Below are 14,904 nucleotides of genomic sequence, written 5' to 3'. Positions count from 1 at the left end.
TATTTTGTATCTAAAATGTACCAATAAATATATATATTTAAAAAATGAAAAAAATTATAAAATAAAGTTATAAAATAAAAAAGATTGAGCCTCAAAGAGAGTTGAAAATCTATCTAATGTTTTGAAATAAACATGATTTGTTTTCATCACATTCACCCCAGAAATACAAACATCTTCTACTTCAAAGCAATCATGAAAAATGTGAGAAATTAAAGGAAATGTAAGGCAATGGGCTGAGAATATGTCTAATGATGGTACCAAGAGACACAATTTGTTGAAAAGTTAAATTCAAGAGAATTACAAAAAGTAAGACAGGTAAACTAAAGAGTGGAAGGATAATTGAGAAAATTGAGAATTATTTTTCCAGGAGATTCATGTGCTGGGATAATATTCTGAAAAAGAAAATTGCATGAATTATATTCCAAGGAGTGACTGTATGAAGCTGCCCTTTGTTTTGGAGGAAGTGTTTGGTAAAACACAAAAGTTAATTGCAAACTCAGGGAGTTATCCTGCAATTTAGAAGTGACAAGGGAGATGGCATCCCTACCAGAAAGAAATTATATTTCCTTTATAAAGTGCCCTAGCAGTTTCAAGAGTAAGCAGAGTGCTCAATGAAAGTTGCTGTAGATGTTAACCTACTTAAATATTTAAAAATACAAAACTTCAAAGTGGAAGATACAACATTAGCAAAAGTAAAATGGTAAACTGCTGACACTGTATTGGGTATTCTATCTCTTAGGATTATTATTTTAAGCGTAATGATTCAAAATTATATCAAACATCTGAAGTGATAAAAGATATATTGGTCTTAAATGTATTTGATATATAATTATCTGTGTAGTTTTATTAAATTGAGTTACAAAGTTAAATGTTAATGTTAACATTAATGTTCATGTTCCAAGTATCTGAAATATATAACTTTCTCATTTATATATTGTTGATAATAAGGTTAAACATTCCTATTTTTAAAATATGAGTAAAAATGTTATATTTTAATTTAATATATTTTTATGTTGTTAATATAGGAAATTTTGTCATCATAATTGAAATAATTCCTGTAAGAAGTAATAGGTAGTAACTTCTGGTGGAGAAAATATGAAGCAATTATTTCATTTTCAAATTATCACTTCCATAACTTATAGACAACACTTAGTTTATCTTAATTGGCTCATGTTCTGTTACTTCTTATGTGATCCAAATCAAATGAGACTGTAAATGTGTCAAGTTTCACACAATATCTCACTACATTTACTAAATATTTTCTTATTATTTTGATTTTTTCATGTAAATATTTATTTGGTTTTAAAAATATCAAAATATTATGAAGATTGAAAAGAGTAAAATGATACATGGTTACAGTTTTTAGCATTGTCTATTTGAATCCTATAAATACAATTAATGCAATCACTTGTTTTAATCTTTTCTTTAAACCTAGGGATTTGTGCATATGAGGCAAGCTCTCTATCCCTAAGCTACATGCTCGATATTTTATATTTGTGATTTTACTTTGAGAGAGGTTCTCGCTAAGTTCCTTAGGCTGTAATGCAATCTTTGACATTGAAAATTCAAGCTTTTCTTTCTCCATTTTTACTGTGCTGCAGAGAATAACTACTCCTGATGGTAATTTCTCCTTTTAATTCAAAACCACACATGGAGTCACATAATAGGATAGAGACCTGTCTATATTCATTACCAAATGAGTCATGTGATATCATGTCAAAGCAGAAAAGAAATGTGTATATTCTCATACCAGCTGTGAGGGGCAATTTGTGATTTAGACTTGTAGATTAGTAACAATCAGACATATTTATCACAATGGAGGACACGGCAATAGGACAGAAATGCCTGGACCAGTGACTGACACATGCAGTGGAAGACACAAGACAAGCCCATAACATGGAGCAGGACTTCAAACCTCATTCCACCAGCCACAAGTGAGGGAAAACTAAGTCTTTATATAATACCATGATGTGAGAGATTGAAATTCTATATGTAATTGAAAATAAAAAGCCCCCTCTCAAAAAAATGTAAGATTTGAAACTTAATGGGTAAATAACATTTAGAAAGAGAAAGAAGCCAAGTATGGAAGTTACTCACAGTCTAGAGATTAATAAAAGGGGAGAGAGGAAGATGGGACTTTTATGATTTCCCTGGAGGTCAAAGCTTGTATCTTTTCTGGCTATCCCTGCAAACCTATTCCTAAGTCCCATGCTCTCGTAGTGCTGAACTTGAGAGGAAGCCTTAAAGCACTCTCCTAAGGGGGAAATTTAAGACCCAAAGTAGATATTGACTTGTCTATAATACCACAATAGACATGGCACTACAATCGGCTTCTAGAATACAAGCCCAATCCCTTCCTATGTTCCTCCAACTTTGACCAAACTCAGTCCCAGATTTCCTCTGACTGCTAGATAAAAACTTAGAGGACCCCTGTGATTTGATCAGGACCACATGGAAAATCTTTGTAACTGAGCGAATTGAGTATGAAACTGGTTATATTTGTATGTAGAATATATAAACCTAGATCAGAATTCAAATGGATAATGGGGAGAAGATGTACATATACCAGGAACTATAAACCTTGGGGAACATCTTACAATTCTGTCTACTACACAGACAAATAAGAGCAGGAGAGAATGATAAGAAAAACAAAAGCACAAAAACCCCAGCATATTAAATATAGAATCAGTAAAAGGCAGGGATTTATCTCAGTTGCACCATGCCTGCCTTGCAAGCACAAAGTCCTGAGTTCAATCACCTGTAGGAAAAAAAATCAGTAAGGTTTAATGGAGCAATTTTATGAAAAATTGAACTAAGCAATCTGTTGCAAATTCTGGTGAAAGTAATAAATCAGATACACAAAATTAAATATAGAATGATTGGACCTTTTCTTCCTATTTCACCTTATCTATTATATATTTTGATCCTTATTTACACTTTCAGTCTCTCACACTAGAAAAACTTTGGTATTTACACGTATGTCCTATTTATTTTGCTTAAGTGTATCACCTCAATGTGCATACATTTAGCTATAAATGTCTCTAATTTCTCATTTTTTATGGCTGAGTAGTACTCCATTTTATTTAAAAAAAAAACCACATTTCCTTTATCCAATCTCCAGTTAATGGGTTTTTGGGCTGTTTCCAAGTTTTAGCTATTAAAAATTGTGCTGCTATGAGCATGAGTAGACTTATATCACTGTGGTATGATTCTTTCACATCTTTGGGGAAGATGCCCAGCAGGGGAATAGCTGGGTCAAATGGGACTTCCAGTCCTAGTTCTTTGAGGTATCTCCATGCTGATTTCTGCAGTGGTTTTACCAGTTGACACTCCCACCAGCATTGGAGCACGGTTCCTGTTTCCCCACAGCTCTGCTAGCTCTTTTTGTGGGTTGATTTCATGATAGCAGCCATTCTTCCTGGAGTGAGATGGAATCTCAGCATTGTTTTCATTTACATCTCTTGAATGACCAGTTATGTTGAACATTTTTTCATATATTTATTTGTTATTTCTACTTCCTTGTCTGAGAAATGTCTGTTCATTTCAGATGCCCATTTTTGGATTGGGTCTTTAAATTTGGGAGGTCTGGCCTGTTGAGAAACTTTCATAAATGAGATGTTGCTCTTTTCAGTTGCTGTGGTATTTATCATGGTCCCTTTTCTATTCATACAGTAAAATGATCTCCACCGTCCTGAAGTTGCCCTCAGCCACAGGGTGATTCAAAGCCTTCTCCACCTTCTCCTCTCATATGATAGTTGTGGCTTTGGTCTTTGGATCTGTAATCATTACCTATTTCTGACCCAAACCCAAACAGTTCTCCAGCATGGATAAACTCCTTTCTCTTTTCTACACTATTCTCACCCCAATGTTCAGCACTGTGATCTAAATGCCGAGGAATGAAGATGTCACAATGGCCTTCAGGAAACTGCTAACTAAAGTTTAATACATGTGCTGAGGATTTAACCTTACTTTGTGATTTCTTATTTAATTCTGTAATTGTATAAAAGAAGCTTTCCTGTGGTTTACTTTCCTGCCCTACTAATGATTCTTTTTCCTCTTTTCTGAGGGATTTCTCTTATGCTGGGGTTCTCATACTAAGGTTGTATTTACTGGAATTTTGTCAATAAAAGCCAAGTTTGCAAGAAATCTCATATTTTGTGGTCTAGTCTCTTCACAAATTAATTAGTGATTTGAGAATGTGTGAAAAATTGTACAGTTGCTTACTCCAAGTTGGTGTCTCATACATTTTTTCTAAAAAGAAAAATGCATGCTTTGTTATTTTCATTATATTGCTATTATTTTCCTAAAGTTATCACTGCAGTCAAAAGTACTAGATATGGTACTTGGTGAACATTCGTTGAATAACTATATAACTATTTCTTATATTTTTAGATGTTTTTCCTTTTCTAAGAAAGAAAATTCCTCTTCATTATTTAGTGAACACCTAGGAAAACTTAAAAATTTAGACTCCACAGATGACACTGTTGAGATTAGAAAGTATGGTAATGAATCTTCAGTGTTTCCATTCCCTAAAATGTGACAGTCGGCAGGGATAGAGACAAACTTTAAAAGCTACTACAGCAGACTGCCTGAACAGATGCAGGCTGCTCTGCACATTTCTCCTGTCTATTTTCTGTACATATCACCCTGTTTCTCTCTTTATAAACATGGTTTCTGTCAAAATCATTAATAGTGACACCCCAGAAATGTTTTTATCTTCTTCTTCACTGAAGAAAAGAATGGGTGAATCTTTGCTCTATGCAGTCTACACTGGATTACAGCACTTTTTACACAATATATAAATATTCACCTTTGCTCTAAAATTGACTTCTCATTTTTTGGGTGAGAATATCAATGGAAATTAAAATTGAAATATTGATGAATTCACTGAAATTCAATTATTTTGTAATATAGTCCTATTTCCAAAGTCTAATAACCCAGGAAACATAACTGAAACCATTAAACTATCTGAAGAAACAAAAAATATTCATAAGGAATAAATGTCTTAAAGCCTATCATCCAATTTGCACTATTTGTCAATCAACCTAAGAAAGGAGGAAGCTGAGATTTGATTTTTTGTTAGTTTTGAAAATCTGCTTTGTTTTGAAGTCTGTTTCTCCATCAACACGACATTGATTCAAACAATATATTTTATGCATAGTCATAATGTACCATTCTGTTCTCTGATGGGTATTGGGCCAAAAATAAAATGGTCTTAAAAACATGAACGGGGTGGGTCAGTCATTGCTGAAAAGAGAATATTCAGGAAAATAACTATATTCTATAATAGACACAAGGACAGTGACATATAACAGAGAGGTCCATGCATGGACACACTGAACATGAGGACACACTTGAACATGAAAGAAATTAGAAGCACAGAATAGAGTTAGTTTTTAATAAATTTTTCCATTTAATAAAATATCTTACCCTAAAATTGATGTAAATATGTGACAAGAAAGAGAAGTAGCTACCTGTTAACCTAATTTATCTACAAAATAATTCTAGATAATTTGGAAACCTGAGTATTAAGTTCAAATATAATGTATGTTATCTTCATGAGTCTACCATGAGAACAGCAGGCTTTCACCACTACAAATACCGTGGACACCTAGCGGCCCATGTGTATGTTACAAAACACAAAGAAGATTTTTCTAACAACCTGGATCTGGATGAATTGTGAGAATAAAATAAATGAGGCAACTTCATATCATTTATTAAAGGGCCTGAATGCAATAGCAAGAAATTTCAAATTCTCCCCAAAATGTGGACAAGTGCTTTCTCACTTCCAGCAAACGCTCCCTACACTGGGGGAGCTGACAGCAAAGAGAGGAGGAAGGCAATGAAGTTTCCATTAAAAGAATAGTTCTCAGTAATGAACCAGAACAATTGCTAAATAGAAATTGGCTTCCAGAAATTACACTGATGCACAAGAGTAGATGGTCCCCAGGGTAAGAAGGACTATTCCTATTTAAGGATATCAAGAATAGGAATAGTTCTTAAAATAGGCATAAGTATTGTAGCCTTCAACCGACTTCCTGAGAAAAAGAGTGTGCAAATTTATAGGTAAAATATACATAAACCTTCTTAGATTGCTTAATGCAAATTTGTGAAGGTGAGCTGTGGTAGAAATATGAGACTGTTTTTGTTAAGGATGGTTTCAAATCAATAAAATAAAAAAGCATGACAATTTGAGTTATTTATCTGAAAATGTTTTTATATAATCATGACTATTAAATTTCTTATTTATAAATTTAATTAGGTATGTATCAAATATTTTTAATTATATTAATAATTGAAATAATTTATATGAGACAAACTTGATGGTGTCAAATGGACAGGTATAGTGGACTTGAGAAGAAAGGAAAATACAGACTTCTGGAAATTTGGAAAACAAGCATCAAGAAAACGCATTAATTAAGAAATTTTAAAGCAGTGTAAAATGCTTCATATTGAATAATTTTAATATAAAAGAGCGAGATGTTTTTGTTTTAATTTTGCTTAGATTTTTACTTGATTTTTAATTTTTAATTAGCATGTGTTTGCAGTACAATCATTTCACAACCATCTTGAGAAATGTGTATATGTACACAACACAGCTGAATTCTTTTTTTTAATCCCCTTCTATCCCACCTCCCTTTCTCCTTCTATAAATTTCCTCCCTCATTTATACATATTGATATTATTAATTTACGGTATCTCTCTTGAGCAATTCAAATCACAAATGAAGAGCACAATCAAGTATGGATATTACAAGCCAAAGACAGTTATCTTGCAAATGGGAAGGGGTCAAAGAGAACTTGAATGATAGGATTTTGGCAGAGAAAGGAGAAAGAGTACAATGAAGATATGGTTCGATTTCTAGTTCCATTTCTGTACTTTGACATCTACAATGGCCAGGGTATATCACTATTTACAATCAAGTTTCATCAAACTCACACTGTAAGAGGACAATATTAGCAAAAGAATATAGAGAAAAGAAGTTGGATTTGATTAAAAGGAAAGTATATAATAATGGAAACAAAAAAAGGAGAAGACAGGACATAGAAGAATAGTATGATGAATTAGTCACGCTTTTCACTAAATTCAAGTTTAGTTAATATTTATCATTCAGGGGAAAGGAGGTGTTAATAGAGAAAGTCATTATTATTCTGAGTTTAATAGATTTAATATTTGGTATATTGGATGGGAGAGGTACACATAGAAAAATAGCAATCATGCACTTATTTGCTTTGTAATGCAGAACAGATTTAGGAATACTGCTTCCACTGGACTGCTAAAGGAGGATATAAAACCCAATTTTTTACTAAGAATTAAAAAAAGCTTCCACAGAATGGCCTTGAAAGTAAAGAAGATGGGTGCTGGGGATTTAGCTCAGTGGTTTTGCCCCCTGCTGCGCAAGCATAAGGACCGGAGTTCAATCCCTGGTACCAAAAAAAAAAAAAGAAAGAAAGTAAAGAAGATGGAATACAATTATCAATAAAGAGAAAACCAATAACCTTGGCAAACAAGAGAAAAAAAAAACCTGTAAACCAATTCTAATTAAGGGCAAAGAAGGAGATGATATTGGTCTATGTGTTCTAAAGACCAGTAATAATGTGCATTTCTCAATACTCTTGGGTATCATGACAGCCAAGTGTAATAAAGTGTTAAATTTAATCTATTGAATGAAACTTAACTGCATGTTACTTTACCTGTGAAGTTTCAAATCTCATGTCATAGAAGAAGCAATGAAAATTAGAAATAGCATAAGAGATCAAGTAAGTATATCTACAGACCCAAGTAAGGTAACACAGCAGGGCATGTCATTTCAAATACAAGTGCATCGGTCAGCCTGAATACACCATATCTACAGAGGATGTGCAAATGGGAACAGAAATATCAAATACCACTATACTGTTGGAATTTGTTCTCTTGGGGTTTTCTGATATTCCCAACCATCAGTGGATCCTCTTTGGAACGTTTTTACTCATGTATCTGACAATTCTGATGTGCAATAGCCTTATAATTCTATTAGCAAAAGGTGACCCTGCTCTGCAGACACCTATGTATTTTTTCCTCAGCAACTCTTCCCTTGTGGAAATCTGTTATGTAACAGTCACGATCCCAAGAATGCTCATGGACATTTGTACCCAAAAAGGAAATATTTCCGTGGTTGCCTGCGCTACACAAATGTGCTTTGTCCTCATACTGGGAGGCACAGAATGTCTCCTGCTGACTGTGATGGCCTATGACTGCTATGTGCCCATCTGCCACCCCCTGCATTGTGCCTTTATCATGAACTCCAAATTCTGCCTGCAGCTCATGGTCTTCTGCTGGATCAGTACCGTTCCTGTTATGATTGGACAAACATGCCATATTTTCTCTTTCCCTTTTGTGGGTCTAACAGAATTGATCACTTCTTTTGTGACATCCCCCCAGTACTCAAGCTGGCTTTTGGGGACACATTTGCCAATGAGACAGCAGTCTATGTGGTGGTGATGGTGTTTGTCACTTTTCCCTTTCTGCTGATCATCATCTCCTATGGAAGAATCATCTCCAGCATTCTGAGAATGCCCTTGTTGGGCTGGAGGGCCAAAGCCTTCTCCACCTGCTCCTCTCACCTTACAGTTATGGTCCTATTCTATGGAACAGCCATCATCACTGATTTGCAGCCCAAACCAAGGCATGCTGAAGACAAGTGAAAGCTCTTCTCTCTTTTCTACACCATTTTGATCCCAACATCTATTCGCTGAGGAACAAGGATGTCATGTTGGCCCTGAGAAAACTACTAAGTTACCAGCATGGGGTTAAAGACTTGAAAACTCAGAAATAATATGCTGATGTGTTGATTATGCAGCATTCCAAATGTATTCAGAAATATCCAGATGTTTCCTGCCTAACTATAAATTGCTAATTTATAACATGATTATCAATTAATGTTATGTAAAATGATCTTGATTTTAGATATTGTTTTTAAAACCTTGATATAGTCAGCATAAAATTTTCACACTTTTGAAGACCATTAATCTCGTTTTGCAGGTCAATCCTTTTTCTCTTTATATGAGTATTGATCTATGATCTTAAACAGCAAGGTCCTCTGTTTTATCCCCTGGTAAAGAAAAAAGTATACATATGTTTATATACCTAGTTTTATATATTATCTTATACCACTAATATGTATAATATAAAAAGTTTTATTATTTAACTGTTATAATTATTTTAATATGTTTGAAATTTATCACTTATTCACTGCTAGACTTCCAGTGTACTATTTTGATCTAGAACACAAAATGGTAGAATACCAATGTGGAGAACAAATTTTATATGCTAATTACTCAAACATCTCTAGTTGATAGAAAATAAGCCAAAAGAGTTAAGTGCCTATTTTACTCTTTTTACACATAAAATCTAATGAAAAAAATACATTCTTTGATGATTTTCTGATATTTTCAATCTCCAATGTTTAAAAATATTTTCTAATCTATGTCAGAATCCTAGGAAAAATGGGACCTACAGTCCAATTTTTCATACCTGGGATCAGCCTAGCAGTTCATACTCCATGCATTTTCTCATTGAGTATCTTTTATATTTCATATTCTTAGATATTCATGACCTTATGGACTCAGCAAACATTTTGTTTCCTTGCCTTTGCTGTGCACTCATGCTCTGTCCTTAGTCTTGAAAGATGAGGGTTTCCTCTGGACAGTGAAGGCTGTGACAGCCAGGGGATTGCTGGTGTCCATGCCCAATGCCTTCCATTAGGGACCTCAAGCTTTGTGTCCAACTAACTACAGACTCTGGGGTCAGCAGAGTTTGGCATCAGATATGGAGTATATGGCAGATTTTGCCCATGTTGTTTGAGGAAGCTATGCAAATCAATGCCTTCTTGTGGGACTTTCTCTGAATACTAAGGCTATGCTGGTGAGGTACTTTTGTGAGCGAGACACTGGTCAGCACAAGTGTCATCCTGTTTTCACTGATCCTTTCTGTGATGATGCTTGATGCCCACAGGAATAAAACCATCCCACCATCCTCAAGTTATCCTCAACACCAGGAGAAGTCAGAACCTCCTCCACAGGCCTATCTCAGTGCTGGCTTTTTAAAGTATGTTTATGATGCAAACACCAGATATGCTTCCAAAAGAAACACATTTTTAAATTTTTCTATAACTTTGTTACTCTAACCTTTGACCTGGAGTTATATATTCTTAGAAATAAAGATCTCATTGTGGACTTGAAAAAAATGCTATTGTATAACATATAATGATTCATTTTCTCAATCAAATCTTGCCATTAGTTAGAAATACAGCTACTAGTTTAATTTCTATCTTAATAGAAATTGACTGTAATATATATTTGTTAACTTTATACTAGACCTTTTGAAATCAGAGTGATTCTAGGAGAGGTTCCATTCAAAATAAGGAATTAACTTTTCAGTGAATCTTGTGTATATCATATTCCTCTATTACTGCAGTAGTCACTAATGGCATTTGACTCTTTACTAAAAAAATGCAGGATACAAGGTCTAGTAAGTTATATCACTATATTTCTCCTAAATATCACAGGGCATTATTGTTCTTTTCTTATTAGTATTTTAAAAAGATGTCAGCTACTGAAGAGTAATCCATGTGGCTGATGGGATTACTGCCACACTACTCTAATCTGAACTACTTAGAACTGAGGAATGATGATCTTGTCTTCCATGCCAGCTTGGGGGCCTCAGAGAGCCTGTCTTAAACTCAGAATGAGCAAGGGCTGTCTGTGGATGGAGTTCAGTGATAAGGACATCAGGGTTGGATAACTTCTCCTGGAAAAAATAAAGGAGTAATAAGCGTGTCCATGTCTTGGGGCATATTCATTGAATAACTATAGAATTTTTATATGTTAAAGGCATCTGTACATTGAGTTGGCTTCCTTATGATTTAAAACTTAATAATTTAATCTATTTTTTAATCCAAAGAAAGATTTCCAATGGAACCTCAACAGAAGGGTTTCTATACAAAGATTTTAGAGTGTGCAGTGTATGTCAGTGGTGATAAGGAAGAAATGTATTTAAACCCTGGGCTGGAAACAAACTGAAGTGATGCAGTGTTATAATATGCTACAAAGGGATTCATAATATAGAAGTTCCTGACTCCTAGAAAGCCTCCAAGTGTAACCAGAACCAAGAAAGTAGGCTGGAAATGAGAGCCTACCCTGTAAATTGTCATTACCATTCTATATTTCAAATATGAAGTTTTTATAATTAGTAAAACTGGAGATGTATATTGCAATATCGTTCATGTTGTTCATGATAAAAGTTCATTACTTCTTTAGCTAGTATAAGTTAGGCTAAAAAAGATATAAGTGTCAATATGTGAAGCATGCATGTGTTACAGTGAGCAAAACCTTGCTTCTCTAATTCCAAGCCTGGGTAGAGGAGAGGAGGGAGGAACATTAAGAAAGGCAATGGGCATCAAATGCACAGCTTGGGATTTGGCCATCATTCCCCAGTGACTATTGTTAGAGTGAAATGGTCATGTGCTCTCCATAGCATCCTTGCCTTCTGCAAGATCTGGTGGGGTCACTGGGTGAGTGGTCAGGGATTTTGAATGCCAGCCCTAGGGTGACTGTTGGCAAGAGAGTATTTGGAACAACAAATGGAAATGATGTTTTGCAGGAGCCTAGAGTTAAATATTAAGATGCCATGTGTGAAAGCAGCAGAAACAGAAGGAAAAGTGCGATACTCTTACTTACAGAGAATTTAATGTTTTTGCAGAGATCTAGCTTGTTATGAACATGTACACTTCAATTGTTCTGGTTGGGGGGGGAGAACTATATCTAAATCCAAGAGAGTAAGTATGAAAATTTTTATGCTGCTAGGATTTCTGTATGGATATTTTCTATAATTTCTAGAATGCTGCAAAACTCAGAATCAATAATTGATAAATGATGGAATGGAAAACTTTAAGCTCAAAATTTATACACTCAGTATACAAATTTATTTTTTACTTTCCTATAATGAATTAAACTGAAACAAATGTGACATAACTTTAAGATTATGAAAACTACATATGTATAACATATTTAGTGTTAACAATCTACCAACCAAGTATCTATAATTTTTATTTGTAATAAATCCACCTGAATGATAAAATATTGTTTTGTCTATATTTTTAATAACTTCTGTGGCCCATTATGCACAGTGATGCATTCTATTTAAAGGGAAGCTAAACTGTAATTTGCTTCTCAAGCATAATTTTAAAGAAGATACTTACTTACTAAAAATGAGTTAATTACAATAACATCAATAACAATTTTCAAGCCCTGAAATTTGCCTACCTTAGTTATCTTTTTTCCCTCAGATTCCCAAGTTAATTTTAAATGAAATGAAGACATATAAAATAAAATGCTGATCACAAGAAGCTATACCAATCTGTATTTTTAAGCTTTGGATTCATATTTACATTTTATTCTAACATATTGTAATTACTTATTTATAAGGAAAGGTGTTACATGCATTTGAAAAGTATACTATAGAATGTTTTTTTAGTTCTTTTATAGGTACATTTTAGGTGTACAATTTGTTTACATTTATCATTGGGTGTTTGTACCTGTACGTGATATATCTTGTTCTTATTTTTTCACCATTACCTGTGTGCCCTTCACCCCCTCCACCCTTCCCTATTTACATAGATTTCATTTCCATTTTTTTTCTTTTCTAATAGATTTTTATTTCCCTCTTTTCCTTTCGCCTTCCCCTCCCTCTACTCCTTCATCTTTGGACCTTTTTTTCCTATTTCAAATTATCAATTATTCATTTGAACTATTTTAACCCTTGTTTACAATATCAGTTTCTCAAACTAGAGAAACTATTCAGCATTTACACATGTGTGTCCCATTTATTTCACTTAAGAGTATGGCCTCGATATGCATCCATTTAGCTATAAATGACTCTAGTTTTTTCATTCTTTATGGCTGAGTAGTACTCCACTTTATAAAAAAACCCACATTTTCTTTATCCAGTTTCCACTTGATGGGCACTTGGGCTGCTTCCAAGCTTTAGCTATTACAAACTGTGCTGCTATGAACATGGGTGCACATATATCTCTGTGGTATGATACTTTTCATTCTTTTGGTAAGATACCCAGCAGAGGAATAGCTGGGTCAAATGGGACCTGTAGTCCTAGATCTTTGAGATATTTCCATACTGATTTCCACAGTGGTTGCACCAGTCTGCACTCCCACCAACAATGGAGAAGGGCTCCTTTCTCCCCACAACCCTGCCAGCATTTGTTATTTGTTGATTTCTTTATAGCAGTCATTCTTTGTGGGATGAAGTGGTATCTCAGTGTTGTTTTCATATGCATCTCTCGAATGATGAATGACGTTGAACATTTTTTCATATATTTGTTTGCTACTTTTACTTTTTTGAGAAATGCCTGTTCATTTCAGATGCCCATTTTTGAATTGGGTCTTTGAATTGGGGTGTCTGATTTTTTTCAATTCTTTATATATTCTAGAGAGTAGTCCTTTGTCTGAGGTACAGCTGCTAAAATTTCTTTCCCTTATTGTAGGTTGCCTCTTAGCTCTGTTGGTGGTTTCTTTTGCAGTGAAGAAGCTTTTTAATAAGATGAGATCCCAGTTGTTGATTCTGCTGGTTCCTGTGCTGCTGAGGTTTTGTTAATGAAGTCTTTCCCTATGCCAATGTCTTCAAGAGTTCTACCTAATTTATCTTCCAGAAAGTTTAGGGTTTCTGTCTTAATATTTATATCTTTCATCCACTTCGATCTTAGTTTAGTGCATGGTGATAGGTATGGGTCTAGTTTTAATCTTTGGCAGGTTGAAATCCAGTTTTTCCAGCACCATTTATTAAATAGGCTATCTTTCCTCCAGTGAGGGTGGTTGGCTCCTTTGTCAAAGATGAGGTAGCTGAGTATGTCTGGAGTTGTTTCTGCATCTTCTAATCTACTCCACTGATCATCAGGTCTATTCCTTTGTCAGTACCATGCTGAATTTATCATAGTAGCTTTGTAGTATAGTTTCAAGTTGGGGATTGTGATACCCCCAGCCATGTCTCTGTTGCTTGGAATTGCTTTAGCTATTCTAGGTCTCTTATGGTTCCAAATGAATTTTTGGATTGTTTTCTCTATTTCTGTGAAGTATATTGTTGGAATTTCAATTGGCATTTCATTGAATCTATATAGTAGTTTTGGAAGTATGGCCATTTTCAGTATACTGTTTTTTCCTACACAGGAGCAAGGGATTTCTTTCCATTTTCCTTTGTCCTCTTTGATCTCTTTTTTTCAGAGTGCTGTAGTTTTCAGTGTAGAGGTCTTTTACTTCCTTTATTAGATTGATTCCTAGATATTTCATTTTTTGGGATGCTATTGTAAAAGGAATTGTTTCCCTAATTTCTCTCTCAGTGAGTCTGTTACTTGTTTATAAGAAGGCTATTGTTTTTGAGTGTTGACTTTGTATCCAGCTACTCTACTGAATCTGTCATATAAGTCTAGATGTCTTCTGGAGGAGTTTTTTGGGTTTTGTATGTAAAGTATCATATCAGCAAACAATGACAGTTTAAATTCTTCTTTTCCTATCTTTATTCCTTTTATTTCTTTCTCTTTTCTAATTGCTGAGGCTAATGTTTCCAGGACTATATTGAACAGAAGTGGTGCTAGTGAGCATCCTTGTCTTGTTCCTGATTTTAGGGTGAAAGCTTTCAGTTTTTGACCATTTAGTATGATGTTACCTGTTGGTTTTTCATAGATATCCTTCATCAGGTTAAGATAGAGACATTCTATTCCAATTTTCTGTACGGTTTTTATCATGAATGGGTGTTGGATTTTGTCAAATGCTTTTTGTGCATCTATTGAGATGATCATATGGTTTTTGTCCTTGACTCTGTTAATATGGTGTGTAATATTTATTGATTTACAAATGC

At 34.3% G+C, this 14,904-nt stretch overlaps 1 pseudogene; it reads left to right on the top strand.

The window, feature by feature from the left end:
- Positions 1 to 7,851: 7,851 nt before the first annotated feature.
- Positions 7,852 to 8,815, top strand: LOC106009059 (olfactory receptor 10AG1-like; annotated as a pseudogene).
- Positions 8,816 to 14,904: the final 6,089 nt, after the last annotated feature.

Source organism: Heterocephalus glaber, unplaced genomic scaffold (assembly GCF_053883595.1).
Source record: "Heterocephalus glaber isolate CG9 unplaced genomic scaffold, H.glaber_assembly_v1.0 deba00001673, whole genome shotgun sequence".
NCBI lineage: Eukaryota > Metazoa > Chordata > Mammalia > Rodentia > Bathyergidae > Heterocephalus > Heterocephalus glaber.
The sequence above is the reverse complement of the archived record's forward strand: the minus strand, read 5'-3'. Positions and strand labels throughout refer to the sequence as shown.